Source organism: Grampus griseus (genome assembly GCF_964374135.1).
Source record: "Grampus griseus genome assembly, chromosome: 4".
NCBI classification, from domain to species: Eukaryota; Metazoa; Chordata; class Mammalia; order Artiodactyla; family Delphinidae; genus Grampus; species Grampus griseus.
In genome coordinates this window covers 139,158,710-139,176,259 of record NC_138997.1, presented here as the reverse complement: position 1 = coordinate 139,176,259, position 17,550 = coordinate 139,158,710, and the positions used below count along the sequence as shown (strand labels likewise).

At 41.1% G+C, this 17,550-nt stretch overlaps 1 pseudogene across 1 annotated transcript in view; it reads left to right on the top strand.

Moving 5' to 3' along the window:
- Positions 1-17,294, top strand: part of LOC309822324 (large ribosomal subunit protein eL32-like) — a 72,950-nt pseudogene extending 55,656 nt beyond the window's left edge. The window contains exon 2 of the transcript in view: positions 16,824-17,294. The product of the transcript in view is annotated as a large ribosomal subunit protein eL32-like (transcript). The remainder of the gene's footprint in view (positions 1-16,823) is intronic.
- The last annotated feature ends 256 nt before the right edge of the window (positions 17,295-17,550 follow it).

Here is a 17,550-nt window from a genome sequence, read left to right as displayed (position 1 = left end):
CCATTTAGCAAACATAATAAGGCAATAACCCATAATCTATTAAGAGCTGCATAACCGTCCTGACTGCATGGTCAATGAACCAGTATGAACGTGAAACTCCCCGGGAATAAACTGATCTGATGTGTGGGAGGGAATGACCTCCTTTAGGGCATCGAGTACCCTGAAGAGTGATTTACTCTCTTGTCCTACAAAAAGCCATTTGCCTCACAGGGGTGACATTTTTCTTACCCATGAGTTTCAACGCAACTGCTACTGTTACCTGCTTATGTAAAGGGAAATGAACATTTGAGGTAACTACCTAAATCTTATGGACCAGTAAAATGCTTTTTCTTCAGTTGCCTTGATATTTCAGTCAAATGTTTTTTGGCCTCAGTGCTGATTGCCTTAATTTTGCGTTTCGCTTTGGACGCGGAGACTAGACTGTGTCGTAGGAGGGAAAACTAGTCAAAGTTTTCCAGAGTGTTTGAGATAACCCATAATGCTATGTTAAAAGAAAATTTGCTTGTGATACACGGCCCAATGATAATGGATGCATTTTTATCTTTTAATATTTACTGTTTAAGCCAAGGTTTTAATATTTAGATCAATAAACATGGCTTATTATCCAAAGGCTAAAAAAATGGAGTTTGATGTTTTTAGCATCAGAACCTGGCCACTTCTCACCACCTCCTCTGCCGACACCTTGTCTGAGGTACCATCACGTCACACCTGGATGGTTGTAAAAGTCTCAAAGCTGGTCGCTTGCTTCCATCCTAGTGCTGTGCTCCATTTGTCACACAGCAGCCAGAGTTTTCCTATAAGATGCAAGTCAATTGTTGCCATTTCCCCACTAGAAACTCTCCATGGCTTCTCATTTTCACTCAGAGCAAAGGCCATGGTCCTCACCATGGCCGAAGGCTCTGCAAGATTGGTCCCCAGACCCCTCTCTGCCCACTTCTTGAGTCCTTGCCGCTGTTCCAACCACACTGTCTTCCCGCTCATTCCCTGACTACTGGAAGCAGTGTCTGCCCTTGTGATCTTTACACTTGCCATTTCTTCCACCTGGAATGCATGACTCAATTGTTCAGCTGCTGCAGGATCTCTGCTTAAGTGGCCCCTTATCAGAGAAGCCTTTTGTGACCACTCTCCGCAAAGGAGGTGCTACGCTCAATACCCCTTTCTTTCCCTTCTTCTTCTTCATAGGATCATCATCATCTGATATTTCCTGTATTTATCTCTGGAGTTGTTTATTGCCAGGCTCCTCCCATCCCTAAGCATATGTACGAGGGCAGAGACTTTATATTTTTGTTTACTTTGCATGGCAGATTGAATTCTCCAAGGTGGCCACAAGATCTCCTGTCTTCTTAGAATGTGATATTGACACTCCTCCAGCAAGAGATGTGGGGGGGCAGGGGAGGATGGGCTGTGCTCTTCCACTTGAATCTTGGCAGGCCTGTGGCTACTGGCAGAAGCGATGCTATGTGATTTCCAAGGCTAACTCATAAGAGTGATACAGCTTCCTCCGGGTCCCCTAGGGATTCTCAGTCTTGGAACCCAACCACCACGCTGTGAGGAAACCCTGGCTCGAAGAATAGGCTGTGTTTTATTGATGCAGTGACATTAATTGATGAGGTCCGGGATCGACTACTAGACACGTGACTAAGGAAGCTTTTGTGATGACTCCACGCCCCAGTCACCATCTGACTGCGGCTATATCAGTGACCCCAAGAGACAACTGACTTATCAACCTCCAGAAGTATGTGGCATAATAATAAAATGATTGTCATTTATTTAGATGTTGGGATCTCTCATTTAGCAGCAATAGACAACCAGAACACTGTGTCCCCCAGAGCCTGAAATAGTGCTTGAAACATACTTCCTCAATAAATATTTTCTGATTAGACAAATGGGGAAGAACTCTAGAGGTGAAAAGCCTCCTGGTTTATGGTTAGAAGCTTCCTTTAGCCTTCTCTATTCTAGTGGCAACTTCTGATTAGTTAATTTACATGTTGTGCATCCCCCTGTATATTTAGACATTTCAAGCTAGCAATTCTGTTTGAATTTTTGAGAATAGATAGCTCACAAGATCTGAATAAAGGAAGGTTAAGCTTAAGAGGCTTAAACATATGATCTTTTTTTTTTTTTAGCGTTTTCTTTTTTTGAGTATTTAGTTACATGTACCTATCTTCGACAGAGAGAATGTTAGTAAGTCTAGAAAAAGACATTCATGAGGAAGAGGCTAAGGTCTTGGTATTATCTGTTGATTGCCTTTATCTTTGCTGTACAGGTATCCCCCACTTTTCGGAAGTTCACTGTACACCATTTTGCTTTTATGAAAGACTTACATTGATACCTATTTTCACTAACCTAGATAAATCTGAAAAGGATTTTCATGTTTCTGAAAAGAAGTAAGAAGCAAAGGTAGAGTTCAGTGTTTGTTTCGCAGGGGCTGTTGTAGAAGCAGTGGAAACCCTGAGTGGCAAGAGTGGCGCTACCAAGCCCCTTCCCCGGGAGTCTCAGATTATTTTGTGCATCGTTAGCAAGATGTGTCCTAAGGTACTTGCTTCTTTGCCTTACGCCTTTTTGGCTTTACAGGAAAGGTTTTGTACGAAGAGCTCTACTTTCAGAGAGCAGGGGGAACCTGTACTTCTTCCCAGTTGTAATTACTCACATAGGGAATAGAAAAGCTTTAGCCCAGTTTACATTTTATACTATCACTATAGCAGAATTTCAGACAAAAGCAAGAAAGCAGGGCTTCCCTGGTGGCGCAGTGGTTGAGAGTCCGCCTGCCGATGCAGGGGACGCGGGTTCGTGCCCCGGTCCGGGAAGATCCCACATGCCGCGGAGCGGCTGAGCCCGTGAGCCATGGCCGCTGAGCCTGCGCGTCCGGAGCCTGTGCTCCGCAACGGGAGAGGCCACAACAGTGAGAGGCCCGCGTACCACAAAAAAAGAAACCATTTTCAAAGTCACCATAACTCACATGGAGTAAAACTGTTTTAAAATGGGCTCTTTTCTTACTAAGAAAGACCTATTACACCTGAGCTGTATTGTTTTCCTGTTCACTACCCAGTGTCAAAGCAATGGGGTGTTCTCAGACTCAACCCTTAAAAATGTCACCTGTGCTCAAGCGTAAAAGTCGCCCAGCTAGATTCAGTCACTTTGATACGAAGGAGTCAAGCTTCTATCTTGGGGCATTTCAAAGAGGTCCCGGAGCGCCATTTCTTTCTTCATTCTTTGACTGACACTCGCTCTTGGTAGGCCTTTGCATCACGACCCACAGCTTTTCCATCGCCCATCTGGCTGTTGAAGCGTGAAACGGGGGTCTTGCAGAGATGTGAGGTAGGAGGCCAGGGTTGGCTGTGGGTTTTTTTCTCCGAAAACACGCAGGAGCAGCGTAGGAAAGGGGCCGCCTCATTTGCAGTATCATCCCGTTATGTGTACATCGCCCATCTCTGTGGCTCAGAGAGGAAACCTGAACAATGAAGGGTACCGCAGGGTAGGGGAACCGCCTCATAACTAATGCTTTCAACTCTCCCACCACTTTCTAGACTTCACCTCTGGGGAGAGCAGAGCCCTTCAGGCAGAGGTCCTCATGTGTCCCATGGCCCTTCGTCTCTCTATAATCTCGGTGATTTTCTCTCGTATTCCTGGGGGCTGACAGCAAGTTTGCAAAACAGCGCGAATGAGCAAAGTCACGTTAGAAATTTAGTGTGGGCTTAAGGCAGGGCACAAGGCGTCGGGATTTAAGACCAGGCATTCAGAGACTGTGTAGCTATGGCACAAGATTTGGGATGCGTATTGCTTATGCCCCAGTTGAGCTACCCCAGCTGCCTTTGCATGGAGCAGAGACAAATCTTTCCTACCAAGTGCCAACTAAAGAATGTTGCTTGTCACCCGGCTCTACATGGATTAGCCATTAGCCACTGCAGTCGCTGACCTCCAACACATCCTGAAAGGAATTCAGGGTGGAGATCGGAAATGAGGCAGCCTGTGCTCTGGGATAAACGGGCAGAACAGGCCTTCAGATCGTTAGATATTTTGGAAGGCTCAGGGTCTCTTATAACCTAATCTCAGAAGTGACAATTGTTACTTCTGCCATCTTCTTTTGGTCACACAGACCAATCCTTTTCCAACAGGGGAGGGAACTGTACAGGATGTGAATATCAGCGGGAGGGGCTCATGTGGGTCCACCTTGAGGAGTGGCTACCATACCTTCTATCCTGGTTCCATGTTTTATCTGCTTGGTTGCCTGCTTCCTTTCAGTGGATTACATTTTTCTAGTGGCATCCTGAAAAAGGTTGCCTGGGCAGTAATCTTTTTCAGATGTGGCATTTGTGAACATGTCTTTATACCTCATCCCTGAATAATGGTTTGGGTTTAGAATTCTAGGTTGATAACATTTTTCTTCAGAATTTTGAAGGCTTTATCCATTATCGTGTAGTTTCCAGACTTTATTTTTTTCTTTTTTTTTTTTTGCGGGCCTCTCACTGCTGTGGCCTCTCCCGTTGCGGAGCACAGGCTCCGGACGTGCAGGCTCAGCGGCCATGGCTCACGGGCGCAGCTGCTCCGCGGCATGTGGGATCTTCCCGGACCGGGGCACGAACCCGCGTCCCCTGCATCGGCAGGCGGACTCTCAACCACTGCGCCACCAGGGAAACCCTCCAGACTTCTAATTGTCAAGTCTGATGCCGTTGTGAATCTTCATTTTCACGTGCTTCCTGTCTTTGTGTTCTTGAAACTTTTAGGCTTTTCTCTTTATCCCCTTTATTCTGGAGTTTCATATTGTGTACGGGTTTTTTTCTTCTTCCTACATTTGTGTATTATCCTGGGTATGTGATGGGCTCTTTCAATTCGGAAACTCAAGCTCTTCAATTCTGTGAAGTTTTTGTTTTTATTTATTTGGTAATTTTCTCAGTTATCTCTTTCTGGGGTCGTATTTGTTGCATGTTTAACCTGTATTGATTCTCTGCTTTTCTTAGTATTATTTTTTCTATTTTCTACCAATTTTTCTTTGATCTACTTTCTGAAAGATTTTCTCAACTTTTATCTTCCAAAACTTTTATTAATTTTTAAATTTCTGCTTTTTTATTTTTAACGTCCAAGAAGTCCTTTGTGGTTTGATGAATGTTTCTTTCCTTTTTTTTTTTTTTAAACACTTTGTCCTTCCATTCTACTTTTATCATCTTGTCTAATTTTTCCCCCATTGGATGCTTTCTGAGAATGTATGACTTAATAATCCTGGACTGTCTACTAGTGCGAAGAGTGATGCATGAAAGTTGATTGGAAGAGTATGTTCAGAGGCAGGGCTTGTCAAGATGTGGGCTTTAATTTAGGGTAATTTGTTGGTGTTCTTTCCTTGATGGATATCTCAGCTCTCAGTATTTATAGGTCTTTTTTTTTCTCTTGTATTGTTTAGTTTCCTCAGAGAAAAATTACCCAGTCTCTTGCTTATGGTGTGTTTGTTGGGGGGGTGGATAACAAACTAGGCTGCAGGATTCTAAGAGCAGAGCAGAGTAAGGAGGATGGGAGATCTCATCACACCTTATGCATGATTTCACCCTGTTTTCTTCAGCTCTGGCTGGCATCCCTGAGTCTGGAGCTTGTCTGCGTTTAGGCTTTCAGTAAATTGGCAACATGGAGGGAGACAGGCAGTTACCTCATTGTAGCAGCTAAGAGAGGGGACTCAGGGCAAGGGGTTTAGCTGCTTCCTAGACAGACTTTCAACCAGTGTGGCTCTGGTTCAGACTCAGCCTCCCCCCAGCCTTCACAAGCACTTCCGGTCTCCTGTCTGGGGAACATGCACTTTGCTGTTACTGCACGTAGAGGGGAATTTATTAGAGCATCGGTTCTCAGAGTGTGGTCTGGGGGTCTGAAAAGTCAAAAGAATTTTTATAATAATACTAAGATGAGATTTTCCCTTTTCACTCACATATTCCCGTGAGCGTACAGGGGAATTTTCTAGAGGCAACATGATGTGTGATAATGCAACAGATTAAATGCAGAAGCAGATATGGGAATCTGGCTGTCTTCTGCTACGCCAAACATTACTGAGCTTTATAAAAATGTGCAACAAAGCCACTCTTCTCACTATGTTTTCTTGGTTTGAAATATAAACTTATCTTTCATAAAATATGTTATTCACATTAACATGTACTGGATTTATTAATATTGTTAAGTGGATTAATAAAGAAATACTAAAAGTTTCAGCTTTTGGGAAATATATATTTTTTATGTATATATATATACACAATACCTTTATATATAAATATATAAAAATATATATGTATATATTGCCCCAAAGCTGATACTTTTAGTATATAACCAACATGAATAAAAGCTCTTTGAGGTCTTCAATATTTTTTTTTTTTTTTTTTTTTTTTTTTGTGTTACGTGGGCCTCTCACTGTTGTAGCCTCTCCCGTTGGGGAGCACAGGCTCCGGACCCGCAGGCTCAGCGGCCATGGCTCACGGACCCAGCCGCTCCGCGGCATGTGGGATCTTCCCGGACCGAGGCACGAACCCGTGTCCCCTGCATCGGCAGGCGGGCTCTCAACCACTGCGCCACCAGGGAAGCCCTTCAATATTTTTTAATAGCATGAAAGGGTCTTGAGACCAAAACATCTGAGGTCACTGTATTAGAATAATACTCTTGGATTCTTTCTTCTCGTGCCTTCACTCCTCCCTAGGTGACAAGAGTGACTTAATCAGAGAGTTTGGGAGAAGAACTGGGCAGGCGCGGCTCAGCCCTTTCCTCTCACTTTTCTTTTATGTGATCCTAACTTCCCACACTTAAGATTTGCCTGTCTGTAACAGAGCATGTGTTCTTAACAGTTTTTGGCCGGGGGTCAGCTTAGGGCCCGTGGCACTGTCCTGTGATGAGACATGAGTTGTCCCATCATGGCTTGTGATTCTTATTGGGTAGATCTGTCTAATTCAGGGGTGGAGTTGGCAAATCTATCTAGTTCAGGCAGAATAAGTTATGCTTTCTCAGAAGAGCTTTATTTGCGATAAAGGAGACATTTAACTTTTAAAGAAGGTTTGATTTTTGAGAGATTTTAGACTTACAGGCAAGTTGCAAAAAATAGTACAGAGAGTTCCTAGATACCCTTTGTCCAGCTTCCCCTAATGTTAATGTTTTATGTAACTACAGGACAGAGATAGAAAGCAGGAGATCACAGTACATTACAATAAACTAACCCACAGACCTTTTTTGAATTTCATCAGTTTTCCCACCAGTCTTTTTCTGGTCCAGGATCCAATCCAGGATTTCACATTAAAAGTGACATTTTGATCTCCTGCTGCCCGGTTCCTGCATCTGTGTCTTAACCAGTTGTATATTCAACTGAGAAAAAGCTGGAGGACGGGAGTTATTTATCAGTCAGCCTTGTCTCCCAGCACCTCCCAATGTTGAATCTTTCTAGAATTCTATGGTGTGAAGAAATGAGTTCTTGTCTTCTTCCCCATGTTCTCCACTGTGGTACTTCCTACCTTCTCCCTTTGACTCACTCAGTTGCCTCAAGTCCACATCTTTTCCAGCTTCCAGAACTTTGTTGCTAACTCTCTTCTGCTCTTGTCTGCCCTTGTATTTCCTGTGGTTTGCTTTTTCGGTGACTTACACTCTTGCCCTCAGTCTAAGGTCAGTTGCCAAGCCCCACCCGTGCTCTGAGAACTTGGGAGTTAATAAAGTCTTATTCCTTTAATATTGTTATTAGTGGTTGGGTTTTAGAAAGAAGCAGCGATAAATAATAGTTTTAATCTCCTTGTTTAATTAGAATCTGACCCTTGATATATAATCCCCAATTTGTACATAATTTTTGCTTTTCAATGGAAAACCTCATTTAAATACTTTTAATGACTCTTGTACTTAAATGAAGCCCTATAGTCACTTTTCAAGCAAAACCATGGCAAGATTAGGGAAAAATTGGGTAATTTTAAAACTAATTTTATGTATACCTATTGTTTGTAATCAAACACATGTAGGCCCCAATTAGAATGCTTTTTGTAGCTTACCTTGAATTTCTTAGCTTGGAATCAAAAGACCCATGCCCGGGGATGGGTCTTATCCTTTAGGCTTGGCTGGCATCATGGTGCCTGCAGCTACTCACTGCTCAGAGATCAACTGTAGGTCTCTCCTAGTCACCTCTTCCTTCAGTTTCTAAAAAGGAAGAATTGCTGGAAGGAACAAACACTATCTTATCTCTGGTTCCCAGTTCCCAACTTTTTCCTATCATTTTCTCACACTCAACTGAAAAGGAAGAGTGAGATTATGGCTATGTTATACTTTTCAATAAAGTATTTGGCTGTCCTTAATTACTTTTCCTTAAAAGTAATCAGGTTCTCTATGTTTACAGTATTTATAAGAAGAGTAAAACATTCTCTTCCTATCTCTTATATTAAAAATTTGCCTTGATACAGCCATTCCTTGTCTTTATACTTTTGCTTTTTATTTTAATTTACTATTTATTTATTATTGAGGTATAGTTTATTTACAACATTATATAAGTTTCAGGTGTACAACATAGTGATTCACGATTTTTAAAGATTATATGCCATTTATAATTATTATAAAATATTGGCTCTCCCTGGGCTGTACAATATATCCTTGCAGCTTATTAATTTTATACATAGTGGTTTGTACCTCTTAATCCCATACACTTATCTTGACCCTCTCCTCTTCTTCCCTCTCCCCACTGGTAACTACTAGTTTGTTCTCTATATCTGTGAGTTTGCTTCTTTTTTGTTATATTCACTAGTTCGTTGTATTTTTAGATTCCACATGTTAAGTGGTATCATACAGTATTTGTCTGTCTTTGTCTGACTTACTTCACCAGGCATAATACCCTCCAAGTTCATCTGTGTTGTTGCAAATGGCAAAATTTCAGTCTTTTTTATGGCTGAGTAGTATTCCATTGTGTATATATACTACATCTTCTTTATCCATTTGTCTGTTGCTGGACACTTAGGGTGCTTCCATATCTTGGCTATTGTAAATAATGCTGCTATGAACATTGGGGTGCATGTATTTTTATATTCATAAATAATGTGCTATATTATTTGTTGTATATTTAAAAGTTGCATCCATGACTTTCTCATAGGGTGGAAGGTGAGGGATGAGAATGGGGGTGGAGAAGGGAATGTAGGGGACAGTTTCCTTGACTGTGATGCTTTAGTTCTTAAAAGATTAAGATCTGGAGCACATATGACAAAATATTAATGTTAATTTTGAGGGGTGGAAATGGGTGTTTATGACATCATTGTTACTCTTTGGCATTTTAAAAATAATTTTTTCAAATTTATAACCATTTTTTTTTTAAGCTGGATGTAGCTTGATTTTACTGGGAATCACAGTGACTACCTGGTCTTCTGTCATCTGAGAATGGATCATCTTCCATAAGTGAAAGGATTGTATCCAACTGAAACTTAACTTTTAGGTGTAAATGTTATTTCCTAGGCTGCACCTACCTTGGTAAACCTTGGGACGGTAGAAACAATAATTACAAAGCAGTACTTCTATGTATCTGTTCTCACTTGGTCTGCAGAAATTTCAGCCCTCTCAAATTTGGTAAAATGGTCTAGAGATCTCTAGGAAATGTCTGTGTCATAAAAACTTCAAAGTCATCTCCTATCCTGGCTAGCTACAATAATGACTCCGGGTATGGCAGATGTCTTACTCAGCTGTGTCACCAGTGTCCGCCCAAGGCACCAGAGCTGCCAGTGTTCTAGTTCCTTGGTGATTCTGGTAATGAGGGCACTGACCTCTGCGCCCTTGAAATCTAGGTCATTGAATTGATCACCACCCCTGGCGACAAGGTGTACAGAACTCCTGCTACCAATACCTCGCCATCACCGGCTCTAGTGTGGCTGATGTTTCACAGTCTGAAGGTCCCATGGAGGCTTCAGAGAAGGAATTATTTTGGCTCTTCTTGGTGCAACCTGCAGTGGGTGTGGGCTGGAGGACAGTCTGAGCGACAGTCACCTGCTATGCTCTCATTCACTTCTCTCTTCCAAGCTTGGGCCATTGACTCTCTTATTAGAATGAGTTTTTTCCTGGGAAGAACCTTGATCATCATTAAAATAGACTCCTGGTGAGCCTGTCTCACTAGTCCCTGTGGAATGTCAGGATAGTAGAATAGATTCGAGGTGACACACCTTAGACTCAAACTGGGACTCTGTTACAGGTTCTAAAGCGTGTATATTTTTAAAAACGTGGTTAGGGCTTCCCTGGTGGCGCAGTGGTTGAGAGTCTGCCTGCCAATGCAGGGGACACAGGTTCGTGCCCCGCTCCGGGAAGATCCCACATGCCGCGTAGCGGCTGGGCCCATGAGCCATGGCCGCTAAGCCTGTGCATCCGGAGCCTGTGCTCCGCAACGGGAGAGGCCACAACAGTGAGAGGCCCGTGTACCGCAAAAAAAAAACAAAAAAACAAATAAACAAAAAACGTGCTTAAAAAGGGACCTTACCTAATATGGAATATTTACCATCCTGACTTTAGAAATTATTTTTATTATTCTAATGCAGGCAGCAGCAAAAAAAATGTCCTGGGTCTCTGAGAGTCATCTGTAAAATCAAAGCATAATAATGACTTTAGAATATATGCAAAACAGGACGCAGATATAAATATTGCTTAGGTCCAGAAGCAGGAAGTACAATACAAAACTGGCTCTATTAGCATGTCCAGAAGCTATTGTGGGTTAAATTATTTAATATGTTATAAGAAAAAAACATGTCAATCAGAAAAGGAGGTAGATGATCAGTGATGGAAGTCCGCAAAGTCACGGAGGGAGATTTGCCATTACATCCCAGCTCCGCCCAAGAGAAGTTCTCCTGGCCAGTGGACTTCATCTGTCTGGGGACAGGGACAGCTTTTTTGAAGTGATACAGCTGACAAGTCCCCACATAGAGCAATCAATCCCATTAAATGTCAGAACTTAAATCCAAGTACTGTTTATCTGATTCCGTGGTCACTAAGTTAAGAGGGTACAACTCAAGGTCCCTTTGGCAGTTAAATTTCTTGTTTTAAAGACATAATTTGCATTTAGATTTATGTACTAGTCGTTTGCAGTCAAGGTTAATTTGAGTACATCCATTGAAGAACGATCTACTTACTTTCAGGTTGTGAAAAAAATCAACTAGTTGAGCTTGCAAAGTTGAGAAGAAGATTCTGGAGAACTACGAATTCACTGAAGTGCTAACATGAGGATTCTTGGTAGTAAACTCCCACCTTGGTAGCGCCCTACCATGGCAGATAGTCCACAACAAAAGCAATGCAATTACATTAGAATATTTAGAATACAGAAGAGAATCAGTCACAATTTCACCGATATTACAGTTTTGATGTTACTGTTAATTTTGAGTGTATTTACATGTAATCATTGTGTGTGTGTGTGTGTGTGTGTGTGTGTGTGTGTGTGTGTGTGTGTGTGTGTGTAAGTGTGTGTTGTATATATAATTTAGGTCCTGGAGTTTTTTTTTTTATTAAAATGGTAAATTTTATTTTTTTTAATTCTTTTTTTAATTTATTTTTTTGGAACTTTATTGTATTTATTTTTTATACAGCACGTTCTTATTAGTCATCTATTTTATACACATTAGTGTATACATGTCAATCCCAATCTCCCAATTCATCACACCACCACCAGCACCACCCTGCCACTTTCCCCCCTTGGTGTCCATATGTTTGTGCTCTACATCTGTGTCTCTATTTCTGCCCTGCAAACCGGTTCATCTGTACCATTTTTCTAGGTTCCACATATATGTGTTAATGTACGATATTTGTTTTTCTCTTTCTGACTTACTTCACTCTGTATGACAGTCTCTGGATTCATCCATGTCTCTACAAATGACCCAATTTCGTTCCTTTTTATGGCTGAGTAATATTCTAAAAAATGGTAAATTTCATTTTATGTTAGTTTTTTTTTGAAGTATAGTTGATTTACAATGTTGTGCTAAATTCTGCTGTACAGCAAAGTGATTCAGTTATACATATATATACATTCTTTTTTAATATTCTTTTCCATTATGGCTTATCACAGGATACTGAATACATTTCTCTGTGCTATACAGTAGGACCTTGTTTATTATCCATCCTCTATATAATAGCTTACATCTGCTGACCCCACCTACCACTCCGTCTCTCTCTCCCCCAACCTACTCCCCCTTGACAACTACAAGTTTGTTCCATATGCCCATGAGTCTATTTCTGTTTCATAGGTAGGTTCATTTGTGTCATAGTTTAGATTCCACATATAAGTGATATTATATGGTATTTGTCTTTCTCTTTCTGACTTGTATCACTTAGTATGATAATCTCTGCATGTTGCATGTTGCTGCAAATGGCATTATTTCATTCTTTTTAATGGCTGAGTAGCATTCCATTGTGTATATATATATATATATATATATATATATATATATATATATATATATATATATATATATATATATATATATATATATATTACATCTTCTTTATCCATTCATCTGTCGATGGACATTTAGGTTGTTTCCATGTCTTGGCTATTGTGAATAGTGCTGCTATGAACCTAGGGGTGCATGTATCTTTTTGGATTAATTTTTGTCTGGATACATGCCCAGGAGTGGGATTGCTGGATAATATGGTAATTCTCTTTTTAGTTTTCTGAGGAACCTTCATACTGTTCTCTATAGTGGCTGTACCAATTTACATTCTCACCAGCAGTGTAGAAGGGTTCCCTTTTCTCCACACCCTCTCCAGCATTTGTTATTTGTAGAGTTTTGTTTTGTTTTTTTAAAGACACTATTTTTGAGAGCAGTTTTAGTTTCACAACAAGGTTAAGAGGAAGGTACAGAGAGTTCCCATATTCTCCTGCCCGCACACATGCTTAGCCTCCCCCATCACCCCCCACCAGAGTTGTACATTTGTGACAATTGATGAACCTATGTTGACTCATCATAATCACCAAAAGTCCATAGTTTACATTATGGTTCAATCTTTTTTTTTAAAACATCTTTATTGGAGTATAATTGCTTTACAATGGAGTGTTAGTTTCTGCTTTATAACAAAGTGAATCAGCTCTTAGTGTTGTACATTCTATGGGTTTGGACAAATGTATAATGACATGTTTCCACCATTAGAGTATAACGCAGAGGAGTTTCACCGCCCTAAAATCCTCTGTGCTCTATTTAACCTGTCCTACCCCTCCTCCATCCCTGACAATCACTGATTCTTTCACTGTCTCCACAGTTTTGCCTTTTTCAGATGTCATACAGATGGAATCATGCAGTAGGGAGTCTTTTCAGATTGACTTATTTCCCTTAGTCATATGCATTTAAGGTTCCTCCATGTCTTTTCATGGCTTGATAGCTCATTTCTGTTGTTTAAATTTTTATTGGAGTATAGTTGCTTTCCAATATTGTTAGTTTCTACTGTACAGCAAAGTGAATCAGCTGTTTATGTCAGAGAATGTTTTGCCTATGATCTCTTCTATAGGTCCTGACTTTTTAATTAAGCGTTTCTTTATGTGTTTCACAAATTTTTATTGAATTGCTGTTATTTTCTAGGTGTTGCTTAGGTGCCGGGTGGATAAAAGCTTTTGCCTTCAAGGAATGTACCTTCTTAAATGAGGGACAGAAAAGAAACAAGGGAAAGATCAAACAGGTGGCATGTCTGGTGGCAGTCGAGGACAGGAAGAGTAAGTAAAGCAATGGAAGGAGGGAGAGAGTGATGGATGTGCTCCAGGATGGGGTGAATCAGGGAAGACTTCTCAGAGGAGGTGACAGTGAATAAAGGTCTCACTCAACTCTCAAGAGGATGCAGTAGTAAATGAAAAGAGGGAAGATCTAGATTGAATAAGACTTGGGATTACTGATGTCTGTTACTAAAAGCCAATTTATTTCTTCAGACTTAGGAGTGGGTTAGATATATTATGGCTATTAAATCTTTATTAGCACTGGCATTTTAGAATATTGGACATATTTATTATCTCAAAAGGCAGGCGTGTATATTTGTATGCACGTTCATTGGAATAAAAGGGGAAGACTAATGTGTAAGTGTGAATGCTTCCATGTAAGAAAGATTCATCTGGCCCTCCTGAAAGATTCCAGGTCTTTCAAGAATCTTACACTCTCGCTGTATATTAAACACTAAAATAAAGGACCAACTTTAGTGCCGTGACATACTAGGTATAGTCATACTCCTCCAAAGACTTTCCTATCACTTATAAGATTTTCACTTTGTAGTCCCCAAATTCAAGTCTAGGTTCATGTCCTTGATGTTTTCACAGTCAGTCAACAAACAGCTGTATCAAATTTATTATGAGGTGATTTTTGACTCTGCTATTTCCTGCTAATCTCTCTTTTACCTAATCAACACTTGTCATGCTCATATTATGTTCCAGCTATTGACGAATTGAGGCCAGAGATGGAAGACAAAATCCCTATCCTGACAGAGGATCATTTCCTCTAGCAGGGGAAACAATCAACATGGCAGGACAGATGCTGTGGTGGATGGAGACAGTGCGAGGCGTGGAGAACAGGGGCCTGGGAAGGTGGCCTGTGAGGCCCCTAAGGTCCTCATTTTAAAAGCAGACAGGATATAAAGGACGTGTTCCATAATTTAGTTAGCAATTTCCTTATTTGCTGTATATGATGTTTGCTTCTAATTTTTCATTGGTATAAAATAGAAACAATTTCACTTCTAGGTGTATAACCCAAAGAATTGAAAGCAGGGACTCAAACAGATATTTGTACACTAGCACTATTCACAGTAGCCAAAAGGTAGAAACAATAAAAATGCCCAATAACGAACAAATGGATTAACAAAATGCTATATATATATATATATATATATATATATATATATATATATATATATATATATATATATTATTCAGCCTTAAAAAAGGAATGAAATTCTGATGCATGCTACAATATGAATGAACCTTGAAATATTATGCTAAGTAAAATAAGCCAGACACTGAAAGACAAATATTACATCGTTCCACTTATGTGAAGTACCTAGATTAGTCAAATTTAGAGACAGAAAATAGAATAGTGCTTACCAGGAGTTGAGGAGAGGGGGGAATGGGGAGTTAGTGTTTAATGGGTACAGAGTTTATGTTGAGAATGATGAAAAAGTCCTGGTGATGGTTGCTCGACAATGCGAACGTACTTAATGCCACTGACTGTGCGCCTAAAATTGGTTAAAATGGTAAATTTTTATGCATGTATATTTGATCACAGCTTTTTTTAAAAAAAAAGATAAGCTGAGATGACATTCCAATGTATATAGGAAATGCATATATCCTAATATGTAATACAGATTTCCCGGAATTTGGATCATTTCCTTATTCTAGAACCCAGAAGAAATCTTACTGGATCAGAGTTTATGGCATTTAATAAATATCATCAAATTATTTTGGGAGAACAACTGCACAAGTTTACAGTTCTTCCAGGTACATATACAAGCACTGATCTCATTATTCATATGCCAATCCCTATCCCTGACTAAAGGAACGAAAATCGTTTTGAAAATTCACAGTACCAGTGAAGAACTAAGCCTTGGGCTTAGGGTCCACATTAAATTATAAGTAAAAATATGATGCCTTGTTTTAATATGCACTTCTTTATTAGTGAGGTTTATACTCTCTTGGTATCTTTTTTTTTAAATTTATTTTTATTTTTTTAACATCTTTATTGGAATATAATTGTTTTATAATGGTGTGTTAGTTTCTGCTTTATAACAAAGTGAATCAGCTATACATATACATATGTTCCCATGTCTCTTCCCTCTTGCGTCTCCCTCCCTCCCACCCTCCCTATCCCACCCCTCTAGGTGGTCACAAAGCACCGAGCTGATATCCCTGTGCTCTGCGGCTGCTTCCCACTGGCTATCTATTTTACGTTTGGTAGTGTATATATGTCCATGCCACTCTCTTTTTGTTTACTGGATATATTTCCTATTGTGTGGGTTCCCTGGTTTCTCAGAGTATTTAAAAATTCATTTCTCACTTTAAGACAGCGTAGCAAAACACATATACAACAACAGGGCGTTTTAAAAGTGAAGAATATTGGAGCAGAGGGAAACGAATGGTAGGAAAATAAAATGAAGACAAGGTAAGTTATTGAATATGAAGTTTGCCAAGGGATCTGGCTGGAGGAAGGCGACACATTTGCCAATGAGTTTTCTGGAAGCCAATGGAAAAGAAGAGAAACAAGATCCGTAGTTTCATGAGCTCCGCCAACATCTCCTTGGTTGACACCACATTCATTCCCGGTATAGACTCTGAACCACATTCTTCCCGTGGTTTCATATGCTAGACCGCATCAAAAATCACAGGAGCAATATTTTCCATCCCTTGTGATTCTGCAAAACATTTCCACTCCCACGCAAGAGGTGGAGTCTATTTTCCCCTCCCCTTCAACCTGGGCTGGCCTTGGAATGGCCGCCCTTGATTAACAGAACATGGCAGAGGTAAGGCTACGTGACTCCTGAAGCAAGGCCATCTGGGAAGGGCAACACAGCTCCCCCCCCCCCCCACCCCGGGCTCTCTCTCCTGGGACAGATGCCTGGGAAGCCTAGAGTCCACCTGTGAAAAGTCTGGCCACCTTGAAGCTGACATACTGTAGAGACCATGTGTTGGAGATAAAGAGGCATATCCGATCAGATGGAGCTGAGCCGGGTGGAGAACAGCCATCCCTGCTGAGCACTGCCGGGGTTGCAGATTCATGAGCAAAAGTAAGTTTTGTTGGTTGCTTTAAGCCCCTGTGTTTTAGGGTGATTTGTTATGCAGCAGTAAGTAACTGCGACAGTTTATTTAAAGAGAATAGAGAAACTTCAGCAGCGCTCTTCCTCGGGCGCTGCCTAAGGAGGTGGCAGCCATGTCCTACTCGGCATCGTGGCCGCCCTCAGACCCCTCTTGGGGCCCAAGATGATCCAAAAAAAAAAGGACCAAGAAATTCATCCGGCACCAGCCAGACCGATATGCCGACAGTAAGCAGAACTGGTGGAAACCCAGAGCCATTGACAGCAGGGCGCATAGGAGATTCAAGGGCCAGATCTTGATGCCCAACATCGGTTACCGGAGTAACAAGAAAACAAAACACAGGCTGCCCAGCGGCTTCCGCAGGTTCCTGGTCCACAAGGTCAAGAAGCCTGAAGTGCTGCCGATGTGCGACACATCTTACTGTGCTGAGATTGCTTGCAATGTCTCCTCCGAGAACTGCAGGGCCATGGTGGAAAGAGCAGTCCAGCAGGCCGTCAGAGTCACTGGTCCCAACGCCAGGCTGCGCGGCAAGAAAATGAATAGCCAGCCCGTGTGCACATTTTGTTTGTGTTAATAAAACCATAAAACTCAGCCGGAAAAACAAAACCAAAAAACCTTCAGCAACCATCTTTTACAGCATCAGTGTGCCAGACACACGTGGGGTCAAGAGCTGTTTTGTCAAGGACTCTGTCAACGCTGCAGTCGGAAGCCACAGCGCCTATCAGTGGGCTTTGCAAACAAAGCAGTTTGAATGCCTTCGAACTTTCCTGCACATTATCGGAAACACACGTGTCGCTTTTCTTAGCAGTATACTTACAATGAGCTCATAA